This window comes from Heterocephalus glaber, unplaced genomic scaffold, assembly GCF_053883595.1.
Source record: "Heterocephalus glaber isolate CG9 unplaced genomic scaffold, H.glaber_assembly_v1.0 deba00000331, whole genome shotgun sequence".
In the NCBI taxonomy this organism is placed as follows: domain Eukaryota; kingdom Metazoa; phylum Chordata; class Mammalia; order Rodentia; family Bathyergidae; genus Heterocephalus; species Heterocephalus glaber.
Window position 1 is genome coordinate 2,551,999 of NW_028258142.1, and position 23,819 is coordinate 2,575,817.

Sequence of the window (23,819 nt, forward strand, 5' to 3'; positions counted from 1 at the left end):
CTGTGCTCCTTATCATCTAATTCCTCAGCACATTATCTTTCTATTTCTAATTACTCCCTGGTGATACATCTATTTATAGACTCAGTGGTCTAAATGGTGTAATGTGGGGTTATTTACAGACACCTGTTTTAAGGTACTTTCCCTTTCCCTCAAAATGTACAAACCAGATAAAACCCTGCTTCTGAGGGGCACAATTCACTGGGGAGCATCTACTAGTCAGGGTTTTGGGAAGAGTTCTGACATCGGATGGCAGACAGACTCACCTGAGTATGAATTAGAGCAGAGCATGTAGAGAATCCAGGTGATCACCATCATCCTAAAAAATACAGAGAGCCCCAAGGCCAGGGCAAGTTGCTCATTTGTGGAATACCATAAGCAAGGCCTGGTAGAGGAGGCAGACAGCAAGAATGTTCAGGGTGGAGAGAACTTGAAGGTTCTGAATTCTACCCAAGGATGAGAAACAAAGCTGGTTTTGCCCAGGGTTGTTTTTGGTTCATTAATGACACAGGTTTTGGACTTCTGGTTCCAAAAAACCTCCCAAATATTAGATACCAAAAAATGACAAAGTATGAGTTCACCCACAGATGGTATCGTAAAGAGAAACCACTGTGTAACAATACAAAGTTTAAATCAAGTATTACAGATGTTTTTATACAAGTTTTGAATAACTGAGCTTGAATGCATCTGTGTGTAGGCAAATTTGAACTGTCAACAACATCTAAAGTTTCTAAATTCTCCCAAAGATCTCAGTTCAGAAACCACAGTCCATGTTCATCACAATCTTGCCGTTCACTAGCAGAGTGTCTGAAACTGCTTCTTGCAGCCTGGCCACTTCAGGTTGGCAAGAAAAGAAAACATTCAGCAGGAGGGTTTTTAGTGATTCTTTGTCATATCATACACAGAATGTGAAAGCAATTTGAGAACTGTACTTTGAAATTATGACGGAGATGGTTCTAATGTTTCTAAACTTCTCATCAACAGAATTTAATTATGATTGAATTCAACAAACTAGCTGGCAAACTGGTCAAATGATTAGGCAAGTTGCCATGTGATTGCAACCCTGAGATATTGGTCATTTTTCATAGGTATTCTAGCAACTTTAGCACCATCAGAGTTTATTGCTCACAAAAAGGGTATAAAATTAGGTGATAAAATGAAAGAAAACAAATTATTGACCTAATATCTAATACCAACTTTCTAAAGAAGGAATATGAAAACAATTTATTTTGCTACAGCATTTAGCACACTCCTTATTAAAAAGAGAATATCTTGTATAATAAATTTCAAATTATTTTTGTGTACATGTCCATATGTGTAATAAACGGGTATTTTAGTTTCTATCTAATTATCTAGATTGGCGTAGTTTTTTTTTAAAAAATGCCAGTTTTAATTGCAAAAGTGCTGCCGGCTTCAAATTTTAATTGCAATTCACAAATGGTTGGACTGGCAGTGCTCCATTACAAGGAAACATCATTTCAATAGCAGAAGTGCTGCCTCGCTGCAGATTTCAATTTCATTTTACAAGATACTGGGTCATTCAGCATCATTACAAGGAATAAAAAGGCTGGTGTGAACCTCCAAGGTGTTGGATGGGTCACTGTACCACCAGGCATGTGCTTCATGGAAGCTGCCTTGAACTTAACTCGCATTTTTCTTTAGGAAAGCAAAAATCAAAGAAATCTTTAAATCCATTCAAAAGTCCTCACACCCTAGTTGCATTGAAGTACCCATCTCTTTCTTACCTTTTATTTGCCTATCTCCTTTATCAAGGGTTCTAGCACGGTGTGAGTGAGGGCAGTGTTTGTAAGCTCAAGAACAGAAGCAAAGCAACTGATTTTGTGAAAGTTTTTCCCCCAGACCTTACAGGTCACTTTGTCCTAAGCCCATGTTGGTGCTTTCAGAGGAAGGTGTGGCTTTCCTCTTACTGAACACTATCAATTGGCACACAGGTAAAAGCTATCTTAGGATATACCTTGTCCTTTGATAGATAAAGATGTGGGGCTGAGTGTCTCTAGGTAACTAAATATCCCTGTTGATCAGACTGTCTACTGGTAAAGTCACATTCTCTGAATGAAGTATGACAGACTGGGAAAGAAATGACCCTTTTCCCTCAACTGAGACTCTGGACTTGGGCCTCCCACACTGAGAGTGGAGGTCCACTGCCCTTGGTCCTCTGGTGTCACTGCATTTTTTTGTAGTCCTGGAGGAAAGCCTGTGCTGAGCAGCCATGTGCACACAGGGACCACTGCTCCCCTTGGACAGGCTCCTGATGATTGCAGCTGGAGTGTTTATGCTCTGTTTTGCCACCTGCTGAGGCCCCTGAAGTGTGTTCTGCAGACAGAGGCCTGAAGCTGTTGAAGTAGACAGAAAGGAAAATGTACTCTATGATGCAAATGTATCCCACACAGAGCTCAGATACCACACCCAGCGCTCTGAAAAGCTACAATTCAAAGAATATTCAATTAAGTTTTTAAACTTCTATTTTTAGGATAGGGTCAAGTTTTCCAATAAATATTATCTTATTTTTACTATTTAGTGAAAGTAAATTATTCATAAAATGACATCTATTCTACTACACAAAATCACCTATATATGCACACAATTCATATATATGCAGTCATGTGTTACTTATTGATGGAGATGCCTTCCAAGAGATGCATCGTTAGCCTACTTCCTTGCCGTGGGAACATCACAGAGTGTGCTTACACAAACTAAGACTGCTATGCTGACACCAGGTGGTGTGATTTAAGAGACCACTGCCCAAATGTGGCCCATCATGGACTAGAACATCTTAATGTGATTCATAACTGTCTCAAACTATGCGCATATAATTTAAAGCACAAAAGAACTGTAACACGGCATACTTCTATGCCACTAAAATAATTGTAGGCATGCCATGATAAATTTTTCTTATAATATTAGCAAATTCATTGTACATTAAAATATAATAAAACTTTATGATTTTGAGACAAGGTAAAGGTTGACTTTGTTAGGTGCTATACCAATTTCTCTTTATATTTTAAATAAATTAAAGTGTTTATAACTAAGAAAGAGTATTCTCTCATTCCCAGAGGACACATTTTGAAAATACAAATACTGGAAACTCAAACGCAGTCATGTCCTAACTTACTAATATGTCCCTGAACAAACGAAGCGTCACCATTATTCATTATTTATGACACTGATGTTGCATTGAAAGGTCATTTTTTGTAAATTCATCTCAAGACACAATTAAAACGGAGTTAACAGTTCAATGGTGCACACAAAATAAGAGAGAATTGTGCCCATTATCTATTTCTGAAAATATTTATCAATAATATTTGCAAAGCACTGCTTGCATCCTTCTCGAAGTGGACCCAGAAAGGCTCATACCGAGCTCCAGGAGAGCAGGGAATTCTTTGTGTCCTGACATCTAGCTGCCTGCTGTCCCTACAGGCAAGGATGCCCTTCCAGACAGCACAGCTCATGGTCTGTGGCTGATCCACAGGAACCATTTCATGGGGACCAAGTGCCTCAAGTGAAAGCAATGATATCACATGTAAAACCCTAAAATCCCACAGTACAATGTTTACAGCTCTTAGAGGACAGCATCATCCTCAGAATGGCATCATGGCTTTTACTGCACAGTGGCCCCACCCAGGAGCCCACTCTGGGCTCTAAGAGCATAAAAGGATGTCTGATGTGACTCAATAAATGTCTAACCTTTCTGCCTAGGATAGACCTGACACTAGGAAGACATCCATTGAGAGCTGAAAGTGTGCTATGGGCATTAAAGAGGAGAAGACACATAAATTGTTGTGAGGAAGCCACAGCCAGTAAATCTGAGTGTGATTTACTTGAAAAACAGTAACTAGAATAAAATGCATGCTAAAAGCTTTCCACCAGGGTAAACATAAAAGGAAGGGAATATGTTACTAGGAATAAGTTAAGGATACTGTCACCAACATTTCCATAGTAAAATAATTTCTGCTTAGGAGAGAAACTGGATTCTAGTAAGCCTAAGCATATACATGTATGCATGCACATGTATGTGTATGTGTGTGCTTCAGTGTGTAAAACTGCTCAAAATGTCCTCAAAGTGCAGCACCTGAAGGTGAGTTGCTCACTGGAAGAGTGACATCCAGTGCCACTGAATGAAGACTAAGAAGCTCCTGTGCCGGACCCAACTCAAGGGAGGAGGAGCCATGGACAGAGTTGCCAGGTTGAAGGTGGAGAAGACCAAGCACTTCCACTGTCCAGAGGATGTGTCCATTCAGGTGCCGATGGCGTCTGACAGAGGAGGGCCCACAGCGAGCGTCTGCAGTGGAGGGAAGGAGGTGGGCTCAGGATGCTGAGGGTCTGGTCTGCCTCCCTCCTCAGGTCGGGACCATTCCCATTCCCATATGGTGCTTTGCGCGAGAGGGGGCAGTGAATTTGAAATTCTGACTAGCATCTGGCCTCTCCCCAGCTGTGCACACTGGGACAGCTGCCTTGATTTTGTTGTCGGCTAACTTATTCCTGTGTGCAACAGGAGCTAAGAGGGCCTCCCCAGAGAGATGGCATGGGAATGCAGGACACGGAGGAGCAGCCAGGTACACACCCTGTGCTTGCCAGCATCCTGATGTGGCCGCTGTCAGGCCACAGGGCTTCATGTCACCACACTAATTGGCAGACACTGACAAAGGAGCATCCTGGTGCGAATTTGAATCCACTGATATTTCCCACTGAGCTGCCAAGCAGCCTCCACTCTGAGCCTGGAAGAGGCTTGGTAAGGTTTGCAAATTTCACTCCAGTATATTTCTTGCCCTTCACGAAGCTTCAAGCTACAGCAAAGAGCTCTCCCTCCATGTCCCTCAATTCTAGGAGGTTCAGACAAGTAAAGCTGTCCTCCAGAAGCAATTTACATATTGTCATAGGTTACAAAGCGCTTCATAAGTGCTAATCATTACTTCAGTAAATTATTTTTACATTTTTTCCCAAAAGAGTGAAATAAAACAGCATAAGCAGAAAAACATAAAACGCAAGAATTGTTTTATGGGCCCCTGGCTGAGATTTCTGAACTTGAACATTATGTGCAGAGAAACATTAGCTGCAGTAATTATATATGATGTCTCACTGTATAACTATTATCTTTCTTATCATCACTTCTCCTTTCTGATGATGACTGGAGGGATTAACCCCCTCTATTCTGCTCTTGGAGGGCTTCCTGGACACTCTGTGTTCCTTAGACACCCACAGGCCTCAAATTTTACAAAGCGTAAGTAGGGCATTCAGACAGACCCTCGAGTCCCTTCTTACTTTATAAATTATGTCTCAGTTTCTCAAAATATCAGGGATTCGAGGTACAGTATTACAACATCCAGTTAAAAGCAGATGTCAGTGGATGCAATCAGTGGGCATATATTTAGATGTGTATGCATTTAAAATGGAATGAAATAAGTGACTTGCACATAGTTCAGGTGCCATTTCTAATTTTAACATTCCTTGAAATCAGCCATGTTTCCCAGAAGTGGCTCAGCAGCAGAAGGGTAGGGTCTGAAGGGGCCAAGCCAAGAAACACAGGGTGTGATTTCAGTGGAGCACCCTGTGAGGCCGCAGGACAGGAAAGGCCGTGACGGTACCAAGGCCGGTACTGAGGCAATCACCTCAGTAAGAGCGGAGGCTCAGGGGAAGTTTGAGGAAAAGGACAGTCAGGTGCTCAAAGGCCAGGAGCACACCTTGTAGGTGTGGCAGATGAGAGCTGCGCCTCCTAAACACCAGATGCAATGTGACTCTAGTGAGGAAAAATGCCAGCCTTTGAGAACTCCATTCAGCTTGGAGAACAACAGTGCCAATGGGAAGTCTGTACACAAAGAGAATCTCCCAGCTGCTTCCACCCTGGGGGCAACACTGGGACCCTGCTGCCTCAGAGAACTTGTGCTGCCTGGTGGTATGCCTGGGAAACACCAGCTGGCAGTCATCTGTGCAAGTGTGTGTGCGTGTGTGTGTGTGCGTGTGTGTGTGTACATGCTCACCTAAGTTTATGGGTGGTAACAACTAATGTAGATAATTATTGTTCCCTTCAAACTTTGTGTTACTTGAATTTATATGTATATATAAATTTATATGTATATATTTACATTTATGCATTTATAAAGATCTTTTATGGTTCTTATACTCATACATGCACATCTACCTGGATACATAAACCTGGCTTTCATGCACTTAAATACACATACACATAAAGATGGGTGTATAGTCATATGTATGTATCGTAGTGCCATAAAACTGATCAGGTTTAACCTGCAGTTCAGCTGTATTTCCTCCTCAGTGTGTGCAAACTGTTCACATCAGTACCTGTGTCTGTGTTACATGTATAACTGCATGGCTCTTGCAAACAACATTGCTGGGACAACACAGTGTGAGACATACAGTGGAGCACATGCTGTGGCCAAAAGAAACAATCAGGTAACGGTTGGCATTAAACCAACTAGGGTTTTAAATACACATTCGTGGCAAATACTGCTACAAACTAGAAAAAAACAGTAATTCTATTCACCAGACATTTCTCCTATGGATACACGGCATGCTTCAGTTTGAATAGGAAAGCAATTATGCTTTTAATACACTTATGTTCTACTCATCTCATCATTCCAGGATAATGAGTCATTGGAAAAAATATAAGATTCAGCTGTAGAGCTTATTGTTCAGTAGAAATGATCACTGCACACACCGAGTGTACCTACCTGACACTGGAAATCCCAGACACCAGCAGTCCTATCCAGTCCTATCCAACTGCATTCTTGCCCCATGACCAGAACGGGCCATCCACCTCTTAGCATTGTTTTCTGCTATTCCTGAGCCTAAAGTCTGTGGCTTTTATATTGCCGAGAGGCACAAAGGATACAACCGATGTCACCAAAAATCTCTGTGTAGCTGCTGCCTCTGATAATAGGTACAGAAGGTCCAAATGCTGGAATGATTTGACTACAGCAGATTCAACTCTAACTGCAGCCAATTAGAGATCACATTCTGTGCACTTGCTATATTGTTTCATGAACAATCACAGATCTCACAAATTACAGGCCAGACATCACCAGCAATTACTGGCAGGTGAAGGTGAGTGAGGGCTGAGGTCGGGGATGAGGGGAAGGAGGGTCAGAGTTCATGCTGCTCACTGCAGAGGTCCAGATTACCCACCACTAACACCCAGACAACAGCCAGTCCCACGCCCAGGGCCAGGGAGTGCTGTGAGACACACAGAGGCCGAGATGAAATGTCAGCAAAGGTTAAGCAATCGGGCTTCAGAACCCTTTGGGTCCTTGAACTCACTAGCTGTGAAACCTAAGAAGATAAGCCAGGCACAGACCAAGCCAGCTGCACGGAACTGTCCAGGTCACTTTCTCTGAAGATTTTAGCTTTTGTCTCACATACAATACCAAACCAGTGTTCAGATAACATTTTTTATGAACCCAGGGCCTACAGACTACATACACTTTGGAAATAATTTGTGCCTGTTTTTGTGTTGTTTTGGTTTTTGACGCTGGAGATTGAAATCAGGGCCTGGTACAGTCTAAGCACACTGTCTACCACTGACCTACTCCCAGCCTGAGTAACTTACATGTTCACAGAAACTCAACTGCTGCCCTGAAGTACAAGTGTGAGGACGAGATTTCAAGTCTAGGATGAGTTATATTTGCAGCAGCCGGAATATCCCTCATAATAAGAGCCTGACTATCAGGTCATTTGGCTTCAGCGATGGGTGATGTCTAAATGTTAGGAGAAAAAACTATTTAGAACATCTTAACAAAATTTTTAGATAAATTTTTTAAAAGGATACATGAAAAGAAAAATCAATTGTGCTATTTTTATTTTAGCCAAGCAACTCTGAAGAGCTGCTTAAGATGTGAGGACTCAACCTAGGCAATGCTATATATTGCTGTGGGTGTGCATGAGCATATTTCTATTTTGCTTTACATAAGGTAGAACCATGATTGCTCTTTTTTTAATCTGTGATATACAGTACTCAAAATAGGAAAGAATTGAAGAAAACAATGCCACTCCTCCCATGGTCAGTGCTTTGGCTGACAATTATTCTATATACATTTTCCAGTTTTGCAAAGAAAAAGAGCAATGAGCCTATCATATATTTTTAAAGAACCAAGGTAAGATAGCATATAATTATTCAATTTAATACAATTTCTTAGGTTCAAACTCCAAAAGGGCTGGCTGCTCAAGTAGCAATTGGATCATGTGCTCCTATGTCAAAACCATGTGTGAGACCTGGACAGTGTGAGAAGCTTAACGGACTCTCCCAATAATGAAAGTGTTTCAGGTCCAGCAACAGTAAAGAACCATATACATTCTGTGTAAGCTAGAATTGTACACAGTATTATGCTTGCTGTTTTATTAAATTACATATTTGCTACATCTTTTTACGCACTGCATTAATAGGACATGCAAGAGTCATGAACTGCTGAATTTCCTAGTGACTCAGGTGTGTCTTAGGGAACATGAGCACGTCCTATTTGTTCTGCAGTCAGGAACTCCGAGTATTCTCAGCTGTAGAATGGTATTGATGACATTTTAGCAACTTTCCTTAAAAAGCCATCAAAGTGCACTTTACTAAATAATGTGGAACACTGGGAGTGCTTGTGATTGATACATTTCTAAAATAGCATTGAGTAAAAACATATGAAGCATTTCTTCCCTGGATATAACATATAGACACTTAAACAGTTATTAAAATCAGACTTCTAATGATTTTCATTATGCTGTCAAGAAAAAACTAGTAAATTTCTTTAAATTATATATACAGACAATACATCCGTTTGTCTAATCATATGATTCAGGAGAAAAATACACAGTATGAAATATAGTACAGATTTCTCAAATCATTTTAGGTAAAATGCTTTCTATCTAAACAAATACTGTTCAGAAATAAATTAAAATAATAAGTAGTCAAAGACTCAACACAAAGCTAAGCCCACATACAGTCATGTGATTGAATATTTCAAAGCACGTCCCAGGGAGATATGTAGGCACTGAAACAGTTATTGAGGGCTTCCCTGTGAAGATAACATGATTGTTCTTAACTAAGACACCAGTATTACTTGAAATAGCTACCACGACAAGAAATTGCATTTAAATTCACTGTAAGTGGTTAAAATATAAACGTAACCTGTTTGAAATTTGGAAGAAAAAACATCCAGCAGCTTCCACTGGGATCCCTTGGGCTTGAAGTACATTGGAGAAGAGAGACATTGACCACGAAGCACATCGTAACCTAAAGAAAACCCATCTTAACTTTGCCCTTTTCGCCTCCGTCTCCGTCCTGGTTTTAGGGTGGTATCCGCTCCGATCATGCTGGGGGACAGACTGCCATCTAGTGGCCGCTGCCGCCTCCGCCCCAGATTTGGGAAAGCCCGGGACCACAGTTCTGTGGCTAGGCGGACGACCTCCTGGGGCTAGGGGCGCAGCAAGCCCGTCTGGGGTCGGCCACCAGGGCGCGGGGTGGCGGGGCTGGGGAGCTGACAGAGGCGCAGGGCCCCGGCTGCAGAGTGGAGCCTGAGGGCGCGCAGGGGGCCAGGCAGCCAAGGCCCTGTGATTCCGGGACCTCCGTCCACAAGCCCAAAGCCTTGGGGGCAGAATGCCAGAGAGTGAAAAGCAAGTTGGGGGTCCTTAAAGACACAGTATTTGGGGGGAAATGAAGTAGGAATTAGACATTTGAAAATTGCCTATGAAAAGTAGTCACGAAATATGCTCAGGATATATAAAAATGCTTTAGAAAGCAAAGTATCAGGTAACACGTTTTCCTGACTTAAACATACATCTATACTAAGTTCTTTACATGTCTAACATATATGTACAGTATACAGAAAGCTCTTTTTGTGTATACAGATTAACAAGTCATATTTTACAAACTTCCCCAGTAGTTTAAAATAAGATAAGACTGATACTATTTGTAAAAGCATTGAAATTGTACAGATTATGGTAAAATTCTTAACCCTAAAAATGCTTATATGTGTTTGTGCTGATTGTTCCAATTTCAAATTCGTGAACTTAGTTGAGGGTCATCCTAGATTGATAAGGGGCTTTAAACACTATATTATTATTTTAACATTTAAAAAATTTCACAGAAATCTTTAATAGAGCTAATGCTTTTACACTAGATACATTGTTTAGCATACACATACACACCACCAAAGATATTCATAAATATTTGTAGTATTTACAAAAATATGTATTGAAAAGAATTCATAATCCATCTACTCTATTATGATTATTTTACATATTGTTAAAAATGCAGGTAATTCTTTTTCCTTTGTAGTTACTTATATCAAGTCTGAGGGGAAACCGAACTAATTTTCCAATAAGCTTTCCTAGGTGACAGTATTTTTTGTGATGTCTTCTGTGATTTTGCAGTGTGGAAGACTGATCCACCTAGCCACAGTGATGACATAGTCACAGTTTCATGAATTCTCTGTCGGAGTGTAGGAGATTAGCACTATTTCCAGAGCTCCTTGGCTTCCACCAGGAACACAGAGCCCTGGGGCTGATGCTAAATTTCCTGAAGAGCATGTCTTCCCGGGTCGTGTGCCATTGTAGTGGTAACATATTTTAATAAACAACTTGAGTTCCTCTCTTCATTTCTGAAAAATATTTGCACAAAAAAGATCCATGGATCCCCTGGGTTCTTTTGTTGTTGTTGTTGTTTCTTTCTTTCTTTTTTTTTTTTTTCTATTTGGAGACAGGATCTCGCTATGTAATTCAGACTGGCCTTGAACACATCACGTAGCCCATCCTGGCCTTGAACTCATAGTGCTCCTCTCGCCTCAGCCTCCTTAATGCTGGGATCACAGGGACCCGATTATTTTTAAAAGAGTATCTGCATTTCCTTTGATTGCTCCTCCCTGGGAGGCACAGATTTCTGAGTTCTGCAATCCACTCCTGGGCTGCTCTCAGGAGTATTTGTGGATGTGTGTTGGCCTACTGACAAGCCCAAAGAGGAGGAGAGTTTGTAGTAGATGGTGACACAAGTGCAGAGTAGAGAAAATGCGTCTCTGTTGGAAAGGACCACACTTCCTCCCTCCTCTAGGTGGTTTTCTTAGGGTTAACTATATTATCAATGTATCTACTCAGCATTCAAATAGCCACTAGTCTTTTCCTAAGAAAACTGAGAATTCACTTTTGTATTGTTGACATTGAAATTTTAAATACATCATTAGTCACTAAAGAAATCAAAATTCATATGCTTATTAAAAAGCTGTATGGTATCAAGTACTAATGTGACAAAAATATTTAATTACTATTATTTTTCCAAACTTTTCATATTTTCATGACTTACTTCCTTTAAAAGACAAATAAGGCTATTTATTATTCCAAATAGCTCAGTGAAACCTGCTTAGCATCAGATTTCCATAAAAATTGAATTTGTGATTATAAAAGTCTATAGCAGAAATATCAGACAACCAAAATCAGATGAAAATCAGAAAGCTGTTGAAAGAGGGATCATTGCCTGAGATTTGTGACCATTAAGTTATTTTGTAATAAATGGGAAGGGCTTCATATTCCCTATTTCATCCAATTTAAACGTTGATTCTGTCTTAACTATTCTAAGTCAAAGGATCTCCTATACTTGCACACAACTGGCTACATTCTGATTCTCTTAACAACAACAATAAAAATGACAGCCAGTTTTAAACTGGGCTGGTTGAGCAACACCAACGGGCTTACATCCGAAGAATGCAAGGGGCGGTGAGGTTGTTGGGAACCGAGGTTATTCCACTGCATGGGAGGATCATGTTGGAAGTCTCTCCCAGGGTAAAATGGAGCTTGCTTTGCCAGCCCTGGGCTCCCTGCCACTTACACAGGGCTGACTCTGCAGGAAGCCTGGGTCTCTGTGTGGGCACTTCATTCCAACACAAGGAAACGGTGGGGACACAGAACCTAGACAGCTGATTGCTATGCGCCACGCTGCCAGACTCAAAAATATAACCTAGGGGAATGGCAGAGCCCTTGGTATCGTCAAATTATTATGTTGAAACAGAGCTGTGAATTCTAAAAACTTGGCTAGCACTCAGCTCAGTCACTAGCTATGGACAGAACACAACCCAGACAGGCCATTAAAAACACATAAATGTAATGATTTTGGTACTCATCTTGCATGCTTAGTTAAGAGTAAAAATTCAGCAGACCTCTCAGCTACAGAAACTCACTGCTGCATATTTTGATGGCAGAATAAATGCATACCCTTAGTCCTGTGTGCATTGCCCAAAAAGAACATTAAAATCCTAATTTTCCTCCCATTAGATTTAGAGTTTGTATTGTCAGGGTTTGTGATTTGAGGTTTTTTTTTTTTTTTTTTTAGTCTTTCAAAGAATGTAGATACACACACATAAAGCCAGCTTAGTGGCGGCCCATGTTTTGTGACTCGAGTCTGAAGCTGGAAGGCAGGACCCCTTGGGTAAGTAAGGAGATGGTCTCCTCTGGGCCTGTCTTTTGGTTGTAAAATACACTCTCAGGGGTGTTTATGCTTGAGAACAAGAAGAGTGTTTGAAAAGAACCTTGTCATATCTCTAGTGCAGGCAGCATCTCTGTCATCGGCAACTGGTTTATTTCTTAGGTTGTGCTTGAGGAAGGAAACAGTGATTTCTGGACGCTTCTTTGTTCAGGGTACCTTTGGGCAGCACGAGTGAGGACAATCTTATGGTATGCTCAGGACTGTTCAAGCACAAGACCAGGAATGGGCAGATTTCCTTGGCGAGGGTTCCAGATGCTAAGTAATTTAGGGTTGGCAGGTGTCAGGGTTTCTGTCCCTGACACTCAACTCTGCTGATGGAGCTCAAAAGCAGCCCTTGCCCACAGGTTCTGGGGAACTGGGCAGAGCCCTTATCACTTGTTTACCAGGAAGGACTCAGATTTAGCTTGGAGGTGTGGTTTGCAAGCCGTGCTCACAGTAACCAGTTCCCATTTGTCAGACCATGAGAAAGCTGAAGGGTCTTAATTTTTGCTTTGGAAAATATGGTCTCATAGTTAACGAACAAATTGTCTCCAAAACATCATCATCTTTGCAATATTTACTCTAAATAAAATGTCAACATTCTATATTTCCTCACCTGAAGATAAAGAAAGTATTCCATACCTTTCTAAATATAGAAATGGAAATTGTTTTAAAATATTTAAAACACATGTAACTTCTACTTATCATGCTCATTTTCTATTTCTATATGCATGGTAGATATATTTTATGTAGGAACAATTTTCTTGAATTGGAAGATGGCATTTTGATTTAGGACTCCTAATAACTGCAAAGAGAATAATTGTTTTGGGGCAGTTTGTAATTTTAGCTATTATAACAAAGAACTTGGGAATAAATACTCATGTAAGCATTTAAAACACTGAGCTTTGCAATATTTAATCAATTACTTGACCTAAGAAAAGCAAATAGAATTAAAATGATTTCACTTTTCAAACAGCCCTGGGAGAATTAAGTGCTTTGTTTGGTGGTTCTGTTTACTTGGCATTTGTTTCAAACTTTTATCATGAGATGACAGCAATTATGTGACAACTGATTCCAGCACAGTAAGTTGTGATTACCATGTTTTTCAATGATTTTGAAGTGGAATGTGAGGCAGATGAAGGAATGAGAAGCAGAGCGTGCAGTGGAGGTTGCAGAGCATCCCACTGGTTTGGCTCAGGAGCCCCAAAGCTGTTGGAGAAACTTCTACTGAGGACGAGCTGCTTCAAAGTCACAAAATACAGGGATTCCATTTTAGAGACATTCACACACTTGTCTTTAAAATCGAAGTCTTGCCTGAACTACTCTATTTATTGGACAAATTCCAGTGGATATGCTCCAGATACAAATCTGCTAATGTTGCCATCACAGGTACAGAATGGAAAGCAGAACATAGAACTCCTGCCAGCTCTCCTGGGACCAACACCCTCTTCAACTTCTCTCTCTCCCTTTCTTTCTCTTTCAAGCTTTTCCTTTAGTTTTTTTTCTGGAAATTTGATTAGGGATTCTGTCAGCCTCTTACTAAATCTTGACTGAGGAATTCGGTTTAACATCAAAAATCATCAGAGGCAGTAAATAGCCACTGAAAGTCATGTCAAAAGAAAGAGGTACAGTGGACCCTTGACTTACAAACTCAACTTGTTCTCAAGGGCTAGTTGTAACTCAAGTTGGTCAACTGAAGGCTCAGGCTCCTCTACACAGCCTTCAAATCTCTCCTGTGTACACACAGATCTCAGTGTCCTTGGAGAGACATGGCCCAGGATTTCTCAATTAACCCCACACAGGAAAGGGTATTGTAATGGTCCTTCCAGAACTCTTTAAGGGTTAAATCTGAGACCATATGGGAGCACAAGTGGCCTCCATTCAGGTCATAACTCAAGACTTTGTTTGTAACTTAAAACTAAAATTCAGGCCCTAACCTAAGCTGTTCGGATGCCAGACCAGTTATAACTCGAGGGCACACTGTCTAAGAAACATAGGTCCACCACACCCCATGTCAAAACCATCTTTTCCCTCAGCTCCTGTAGGATGGTGACCTGTGCAACACCTACACATCAGTGCACAAATCCGAGCCTATTTTAAAGGCAAAGGTATTTGCTATTCTTATCTACATCTCATTCTATCTTTTAGTCAGAGGATGTAGTAATGGCTCCCTAACCGTAAGACTAGTGAAATAAAAAAGCAAATAAATAAAATGTTTTTCAGGGTCAGCTATTTTTTCCCATTTTAGTACACATACTACTGTACATTTGGTGGTACTTACTTAATGCTTTTAATTAAGTGAAATGCTTTTGCTAATTCTGAATCTTCATTTACTGTAATTGTGGACCTAAACACTCCCAGTAGGATCCCTTCTGAGATGTTTTTAAATTCACTATGATTGCACACATGGTGGCTGCAGGAGGGGTCCTTTAATTCTCCAGCCATGTGGGTGCACTGCAGAAGCTGGTGTGTTTCAGGCCCTGCTCTCTCTGTCTGCCTCCCTCCCTCTGTGTCTCTTTCTTTTTCTCTCTCCTTCTCTATCTCTGGCTCTTTCTGTTTGTTTCCCCCCTCCTTTTCTCTCTCTCTCGAGACATGAAATAAACCATCTTCTTCCATACTAAATAGTAAAGAATTGCGTTCCAGTCTCTATGTTCTGATGCCAGTATGCAAACATCACTGTGGCGGTTCTCCAGTACCCTGTACTTGTGCGCCTTCATTGCCTGGGAGTAGGGGAAAATGAGCTATCTGACCTTCCTCAGCTCCACTCCTCTGATGGGAAGTGCTTTTCATTTCCAACGCATCTTTAAGGGTGTTCCAGTCATTTCTTCACTCACATCTGATGGTCAGTTGTTCATATTCTGTGTCCTAGAACTCTTCACACTTAGAAAAATCTTGTTAACACTCAGGTCCTATTTGACAATTTTTCTCTAGCTTAGAAAGTCTAAATATTTAGAAGGTGAGAAAAGACCCTACTAAGGAATGGTCCGGCATATGAGCAAACTCCATGGAATGCAGGAAAGACTGTTCTCATAGGGAACATGAGAGAGAGATGCCATGGGGAGCTGTTTGCTTCCAGAGGCAGTGAGAGGAGGACGGGAAGGAGTTTGTCACGAAACCCAAGGAGTAGCAATGGAGCCCGTGGTTCCTCCCCTGGGGGAGAGGGCAGTGTCACAGAAGCTGGGGCTTTGAGGGGAGTTGGACCAGAACAGGAAAGGCAGTGCAGAGAACTGCACAGGGCTCTGTACCATGTCTGACTGAAAGAAAATAAATGCTTAATTTAGAAAATAGAATATTTGGAAAAAAGTCTGAATGAATGACTATTTCTTGCTGGCAGTATTATAGGTGGTTTTTATTTTCTCTATTTAAATCCTGCATTGTGTATATTTTCTACAACAAATGAATTAATTTCATAAGAAAAAAATGTGGAAAAGTAAGATAAAATCCCAATATCTAAAACAATATAATATTAGCAACAAAAAACACAAATTAATGAAAAGAGATGGGTCATCCAGAATATGATCTCACTTTATATAATCACTGTATACATTAATTAGCATTGAAAATCAATGGGAGAAGTAATCATAGTTCAATAGCTATTTCTGATCAAATTCATTACCTGTTGGGGAGAAAAGGTAAAGTAAAATTCTCACCTCACGTCTTCTCTAAAATAATGCCCATGAAGATTAAAGATTGAAAGTACAAGTAATATTATACAGAAAAGGAAGAAAATATTTGATGGTCAGGTAAATAGGGAAACCCATTCTAAATGTACAAGCAACGTAGAAGGGACTACTAAGGTAAGAACATGTATCCATATAAAGACAGTCAATTTTAAATCTTCTCAGAAAGATCATAAATAAAATGTAATGTTTATAAACAAAATAGGCACAGTATTAATCTATAGATAGACAAGGTTACTATTTACATAGTTTAAACCAGCCACTGAGAATCATTAAGATAAGAATGGCAAAGTATGAAAAGGGACATTAATAAGCAATACAAAGAGGAGTAACACAATCTTCTAGTACATGGGTTAAAAGTCTCAATCTAATAAGTAAATAGAAATGACTGTACTGTATCATCTCTACATACTAATAAATACGGCAGAGATTTAAAGAATTTATAATACTGATATTGACAAGATTGTAGGTAAATGGATGAACATCTTGAAACTAGGCGTGGGGAGTTCAATTTTCAAAATTTTCAGGAGGCCAACTTGGGACTATGTCCTAAACCCTTGTGACGTGTTGCCTCTGAGGAACAACTCAGTTAAATGCCGCAAAAAATGTACATACAGAATTTTAAATACAGTGTATTCACAACAGAAAAGGTCAGGAATGAGTTTTATGATAATTAATGAAATGATGAGGTCAATTGCAACATATCTAGCAGGTGAAATATTGGGCAGCCATGAAAACACAGACTATCCATGACATTTGGAAAAATGTTGCTACTGTGTTATATGAATCTGGATTTTGTAGGAAAAATTATAGCTATATAAAAATGAATACGTATACCAATATCTTAATATGGAGTTATATCTTGACGGTGGAACCATGTGCATATTTCTTTGTTCTAAATATTTTTCTCGATTTCTAAATGTAAGGACATAATCAATGGCAAGGAGATGTGTTTGTGCCAAAACATAAGTCTGCCAGTGTATCTGTCCTGCATATGGGCAGTGGCATGAACAGACACTTGGACATCAGAGGGAACACAGTCACATGCTTTGCACTGCTGCAAGCCTGTATTGACACATTCATAGTCAAATCAGCAAATCTGAACCCTCCAATGGCTACTGCAAAGACACATCAGCTCTCACACTGCTCTGCTCAGCCCGCACTCCCAGAACCAGTCTCCTCTCATTTGGATGTGCCTGTTCCTGTTAGATGTGTGCCAGTGCCAGGGTAGGCCTGATGGGAATTAGGCAAGTCCATGAAGGTCTGATGCACAGATTTTCCTACTGGATGTTTGATGGATGTAAAGATAAAATGTTGGAATTAAGAGGGACTAAGCTATGCAAAGGAGCAGTTCTATACTCTGCCCCTGGAATTCCTTTTGGAATTCTTTGTCCATCAGTGACTTTACCCCTTTATTTGTGATTAGATTGCTAAGATTTTCTTCTAGTTTGTCACTTGTCTTTGACTGTTGCCAAAAAAAATCCCAAAACCTAATGCCATTATTCCCATGCAAATATTTTATCCCTATTGCTGTTTTTCTCTCTTCTATCTTATTCAAATATATTAGTATTTCCATTTATTGCATCTACACTGGAATATATAGTTAGAAGGCCTTTCCTTACACTAAGGTAATAAAGAAATTCATTCTTGCTTCCTTCTACTTTTATGGTGCTTTTAAAAATATTGAAATACTTTAAATTTTGATCCATTTCAAGTTTATTTTTGTGTATAGTGGGAAGTATTGATCTGAATTTATCCATTTCTGATTTACTATCCAGTTAGCCAACAAACATTTAAAAGAAGAAAATAAATCACAACAAAGCATATTTGCTCTGGTATTTTTTGAGAGGCCCTTTTATTATTTACTAAATTCAGTTTGCACTTGGTCCTGTTTGTGGGTCTCCTGTTCAGTTCCCCTTTTGTTCTGTCTACCCATGTTCTAGAACCATACTGCCTGTGTGTGTGCCCATGGATCTATAACTGAAAGAACTGGTCTTTCATAATAGCTAATTGCCTTCCTTTCTTTATTTCTTTTATGTTTATTTTTTCCCAAAAATATTTGTATGAATTTATGTAGCTCTTAAAGATAACACATTAGCATCTTTATTAGAATTTTGCTGTTCTTCATGAACATTGAACACTTGTGTCAAATCATAATACCCAAGAACTAATTGCATCTTTTTAATTGATCAAGTCTATTTTGTATCCCTTCAGAATATTTCACAGTTTTTCTAATAAAGATTTTACACACATAGTTTAAAATTATCATTAATTATTATATCCTCTTGTGTTTTTATAAATGCAATTCATCATTAATCCTAATTTTTTGTTATTTGTGCATACTGACTGCTCTGTGTTCATTGCATTTCCTGGTACTAATTGAATTTAATTGCTTTTTAGTTAGTCCTATCTTGATTGTCCAGCATTCTTCAGATATACTCATATCATCTGTAAATCAATATTATTTTAATTTTGGTTTTTTTATTTGTACATGTCAAGTTGATTTATCCCATTAAATCATATTATTTCTAGTAATACCTCCAGTACAATTTTACATAGTACAGGCAATAATTATTGCACTTTTTTATTCTAAGTTATGTTTCTGGTGTGTCCCTATTAAGTAAGATGTCACGGGCTGTGTTCAGGAAGATCCATCAATTCTTAATTCTTTGAGTGTTGTATTAAATCAAGAGACATTGAATCAAATTTGATAAAAGCTTTTCAGTGTCCAAAATGATAAGTGTAAAGTTTTCTATTTAGGCCTATTAATATGATGCTGTATTATATTAAAAAGTTTTCCTAATATTGAGTATAGCATTTCAGAAATGAATCTCACCTAGACATATTGCATTTTTCTTATCAGGTTTAAAGAACATTATTATACCATCTTCACTAAATATTCAGGAAGCTTTTCTTTATATTTGTACAGTGAATTAATTTTCGTGCCTTAGAATTATCTGATCTTATGAAGTCTGGAGCAACTTTCCTATGGAACTATCTAGGTGCCTTTTTCTAATTTCATCTACTAAAATTATTCTACTTAAGATTTTGTTGGTAATGATCAATTTCAGTAAACTAGTTCCTTTCAGAAAATTATCCATTTTATCTAGCATTTTAAATTTATTTGCAAGATTAATTTTCCAAAGAATCACATTTTTTTACTTCCTTTCTCCTTTAATATATTTCAGTAAGTAAACTTGTATTGCATGTTTTTAAGTTAACATACAATTTACATGCTTTCTTATTTCAATAAAACAGAATTTAGATTTATTAAATAAATGGTTTTGTATTTCCTGTTTCATTACTTTTATTTTTTGTTTTCATAGGTTTTCTTTAGATTTTTCTATTTTTCATAGCTTTTGACTTGGAAATCTAACTCATTGATTTAATTTTTATTTACAATGGTATGCATTTATCCCATGATTTTTCCTATAAACACTGTTTTAAGTATTCCCCATAGTATCTTACCTTTTTTCATCATTTATTTTATATAAATTCTATGTTACGGTTTGTATTTCTCATTTTTCTCAGGAGTTAATTTTAGACGTTCTTTTTAAAACTTTTCCAAGTGGAAGGCATTTTTAAAGTTTTGACATTATTTTTACTCTTACTGGATTATAAGAGTACTATCTGTAACATTTCTTTGTATAACCTAAAGATGTTTTCTTCATAATACAATTTTCGTTCCCATGACCTGCCTTATATTAGGAATAGTTTAAAAAATCATAGTGTTTTTTCTTCTTGGATTTCCTTTGTTTCTTCTTTATAAAGGAGATTACTGTTTTATTTGGTCCTCATATCTTCTTATTTTTAATATTCTAGATGAGAATTGTGTCTTTTAGCATTAAAAGGTGTCCTTGCCACATTAATGCGTTTTGACTTGGATTTTATATTAACTGGTATAAAAATTTACCATCAGCATTCTTACTGTTTCCATTTAACTGATATACTTCTACTCATCATTCTATCCCTAGTTGTCTGAATTAATTTATTTCAGATGTGTGCATGTACAACCATATATAGGTATAATATATGCTCAGGGTACACACACACACACACATACACACACATACATACATGCTCAAATTTATGTGATTCCTTTGTTAGCCAGATTGAAAGTCATTTTCTTTTAGTAGATAATTGAAATTCATTTACATTTATTGATATGATGGCTATGATTTATTATTTTGTCTCAACTTTTCATATCTACTTTAAATATTCATGCATATTACACTGATTTCATAATATTTGCTGTCTTTGTGAAATGCTTATTTTTTCTTTATGCTTCTCACTTATTTTGGTATTCAGAAAAATCTGAACTTCTGTTTGCTTGGGTTATCATAGTATTTTTGCCATCATTAAAGCTTCATTCCCTATTTTATTTTTTAACATTTTAAAAACAAACCTAACATGTCAGATTTTAATGGAATCCTTTGACTCTGAGCTATTCACTAGCCACCAGTCTATGAGCTTATTCTCCTTTCCTTTCCATTTCCCTTTTGGATTTTCAGCTGTGCTTTATTCTGCAGTTGAAGCTCCACCCACTCAGGTAACAATCTTCCACTCCATCCTCATATTTGAATTAGTACTGTTGTACAGATGATATATTAAATTCTTGCTGTAAAATTTCCTTGAAGTTTTTTAAAATTAATTTTATTAGTACATTTTAGGTATGCAATATGATGACATTCATCATTGGAAATTTGTAACTTTTACATAATCTATCTTGGTTCTTATTCTTTTCCTTATTCCCCTTCCCTCCATCAACCCCTCCATTCCTCCCTATTTACAAAGACTTTGTTTCTATTTTTTCATTTTCTCATATTAATTCTGTTCCCTTATTTCCTTTCCCCAGCCCATCACACTTCCCCTTCCCCTTTGGACCTATTCTTCCTGTTTCACATAATCTATTATGCCTTTTGATCCTTATTTACACTTTCAGTTTCTCACACCAGAGAAACTATTCAGTATTTGCATATGTCTGTCCTATTTATTTCACTTAAGAGTATCGACTCAATGTGCATCCATTTAGCTATAAATGCCTCTAGTTTCTCATTCTTTATGGCTGAGTAATACTCTATTTTATAAAACAAAAATGACATTGTCTTTATCCAGGCTCCAGTTGATGTGCAATTGGGTTGTTTCCAAGTTTTAGCTATCACGAATTGTGCTACTATGAACATGGGTGCACATGTATCACTGTGGTATGATTCTTTTAATTCTTTGGGGAAGATACTCAGCAGGGAAATAGCTGGGTCAAATGGGACTTCTAATCTTAATTCTTTGAGGAATCTCCATACTGATTTCCATAGTGGTTGCACCAGTCCAGACACACTCAGCCACCTCACCTTCAACAAAGGAGCCAAACACCCTCACTGGAGGAAAGATAGCCTCTTTAATAAATGGTGCTGGAAAAATTGGGTTTCAACTTGCCAAAGATGAAAAGTAGACCTATATCTCTCACCGTGCACTAAACTAAAATCGAAATGGATTAAAGATCTAAATATTAAAATAGAAACTCTGAACCAGCTGGAAGAGAGGTTAGGTACAACTCTTGAAGATATTGGTGTAAGAAAAGACTTTATGAACAAAACCTCAGTTGCTTGTGAACTAGCACAAACAATCAACAAGAGGAATCTCTTCTTATTAAAAAACTTCTGCACAGCTAGAGAAACTACCAACAGCGCAAAGAGACAACCCACAATGTGGGAAAAAAATTTTACCAGCTGTTCCTCAGACAAAGGTCTACTATCTAGAATCTGTAAAGAACTTTAAAAAAAATCAAACCTCCCAAATTTAAAGACCGATTCCAAAAATGGGCATCTGAAATGAACAGACATTTCTCAGACAAAGAAGTAGAAATAGCAAATAAACATATGAAAAAATGTTCAACATCACTGGTCATTTGAGAGATGCAAATGAAAACAACACTGAGATTCCACCTCACCCCAGAAAGAATGGCTGCTATCACGAAATCAACCAATAACAAATGCTGGCGGGGCTGTGATGCAAAAGGGATCCCTGAAGTTTCTAGCATCATTTCCTGCATGGATAGCCCTTACTGAAGGGCTGGGGTATGCAGTGTCCCTCAGGTTTACATGTTTAAAACACTTCTATTAGATCTGTGGTTAAAGGACAGCTTGACTGATCACAAAACCTCTGGCCGATTCTTTATTTGATCATTGTTGTTATTGTTAGTTTCTTTGCAAAGCACTTTTGAAAAGTCTAATATCAATTTTATTCTCTTAATCTGAAGGTGTTTGACTTTTCTGCCTTTAAATTCTAAGGGTATTTTCATTTTTAAAGTCTTATAGTTTTAACAGGAGATTTGCCCAAGACCATACTGGGTCACACATGCAGCACCCGTCCGGCCTTTCAGTGTGCAGACACCTCCTCTTCTCCAGAACATTTACTTCAGCTATCCTTGCTCAGGTTACTTCCATTCTGCTATTTGGTCTACTTCATCACCTCCTTATTCCCATTTCAACAATTTCCCCTAATTATTTTAACCTTGTTTTATTTTCTTGGAGGTTTTACTCTTTCTTCACTACCTCTCATTAAAATTTAGTTTGAATTTACTCTTTCTTAAAACCTTGGCATTTATTCATCATCTCTAAGACATTTTTGTACTTTCCTTTAATTCTTGAGTTCAATCATTTTTCTTTTCTTATGTTACTTACTCATTTTGTTTTTAATTTTTGAATTTTTGAATTCATTTTTTTTAAAGCATTTAGAATGGTGTTTGAGGATATTTGATTAAGTCTGGAGTAGCTGAATTACACTTTTTTTTTCTTTTTGAAGGGAGGAAATTGGGGAAGGGAAATGTAGTCACTGAAGTGTTCTGATTTTCATATTCTGCCTTTTTCTGAGGCAGATTGTTTTTATGTGTGCATTTGTGTTCAAGGTTTATGGTTATAGTGGTATCAGAGTCCTACTTCAAGAATTCCTTTCTTTAGTGTGGTAAAGGTGTCCTGGGGAATGGTGAGGAGACGGCTTGTTTCTGATTTACATTTCCTTTGGTCTTGTAGTATCCTGGAATTCTCTCTAGCTCAGATTCTCTTCCTTTCATTACCTAGGTTCAAGAGACTCCTTTGTCTTCACACACACACACACACACACACACACACACACACACACAATCTTCCAGGAGGACAATCCAACACTACTCCTATGTCTCCCTCAGGAGCTTCAACATGCTGGGATCCTTTCTGTGCACTTCTTTCTCTGGCTTCTGGGTATGATTTGGGGTCAATCTTTGGACTTCTCTCATGCTAGGCAGCACTTTGTTAGGTTCTGGTTCTGTATGGTTTACCATTGGCCGAGGAAAGCACTCTGGCTGGGTGATGTCTGCAACAGGTGATGTGAGGATTTTGCTATGTTTCTCCTAGCTGTGTCCTGAAGTTCAACTTGTCTTTCTTCTGTATGCACAGCTGCCTTGGTAGCCACCACTATCTTGGATGCCCTGATGTCCCTGAAGATAAATTTCTGAACTTACATATTACCTTAAGACTTTCATTGGCAGTCCTAGTTGTAGCTGGAGTGGTAACATTTCTCCAAGGTTGAAGTAAGAAAAACTCAGAAGGACAATGTTTCAAGAAAGGTCATCTCACTTGATATTATGAACACTAATATGTAAATTATGTGAAGATTTTGATGATCTCAGTAGAACTGGTGATTTA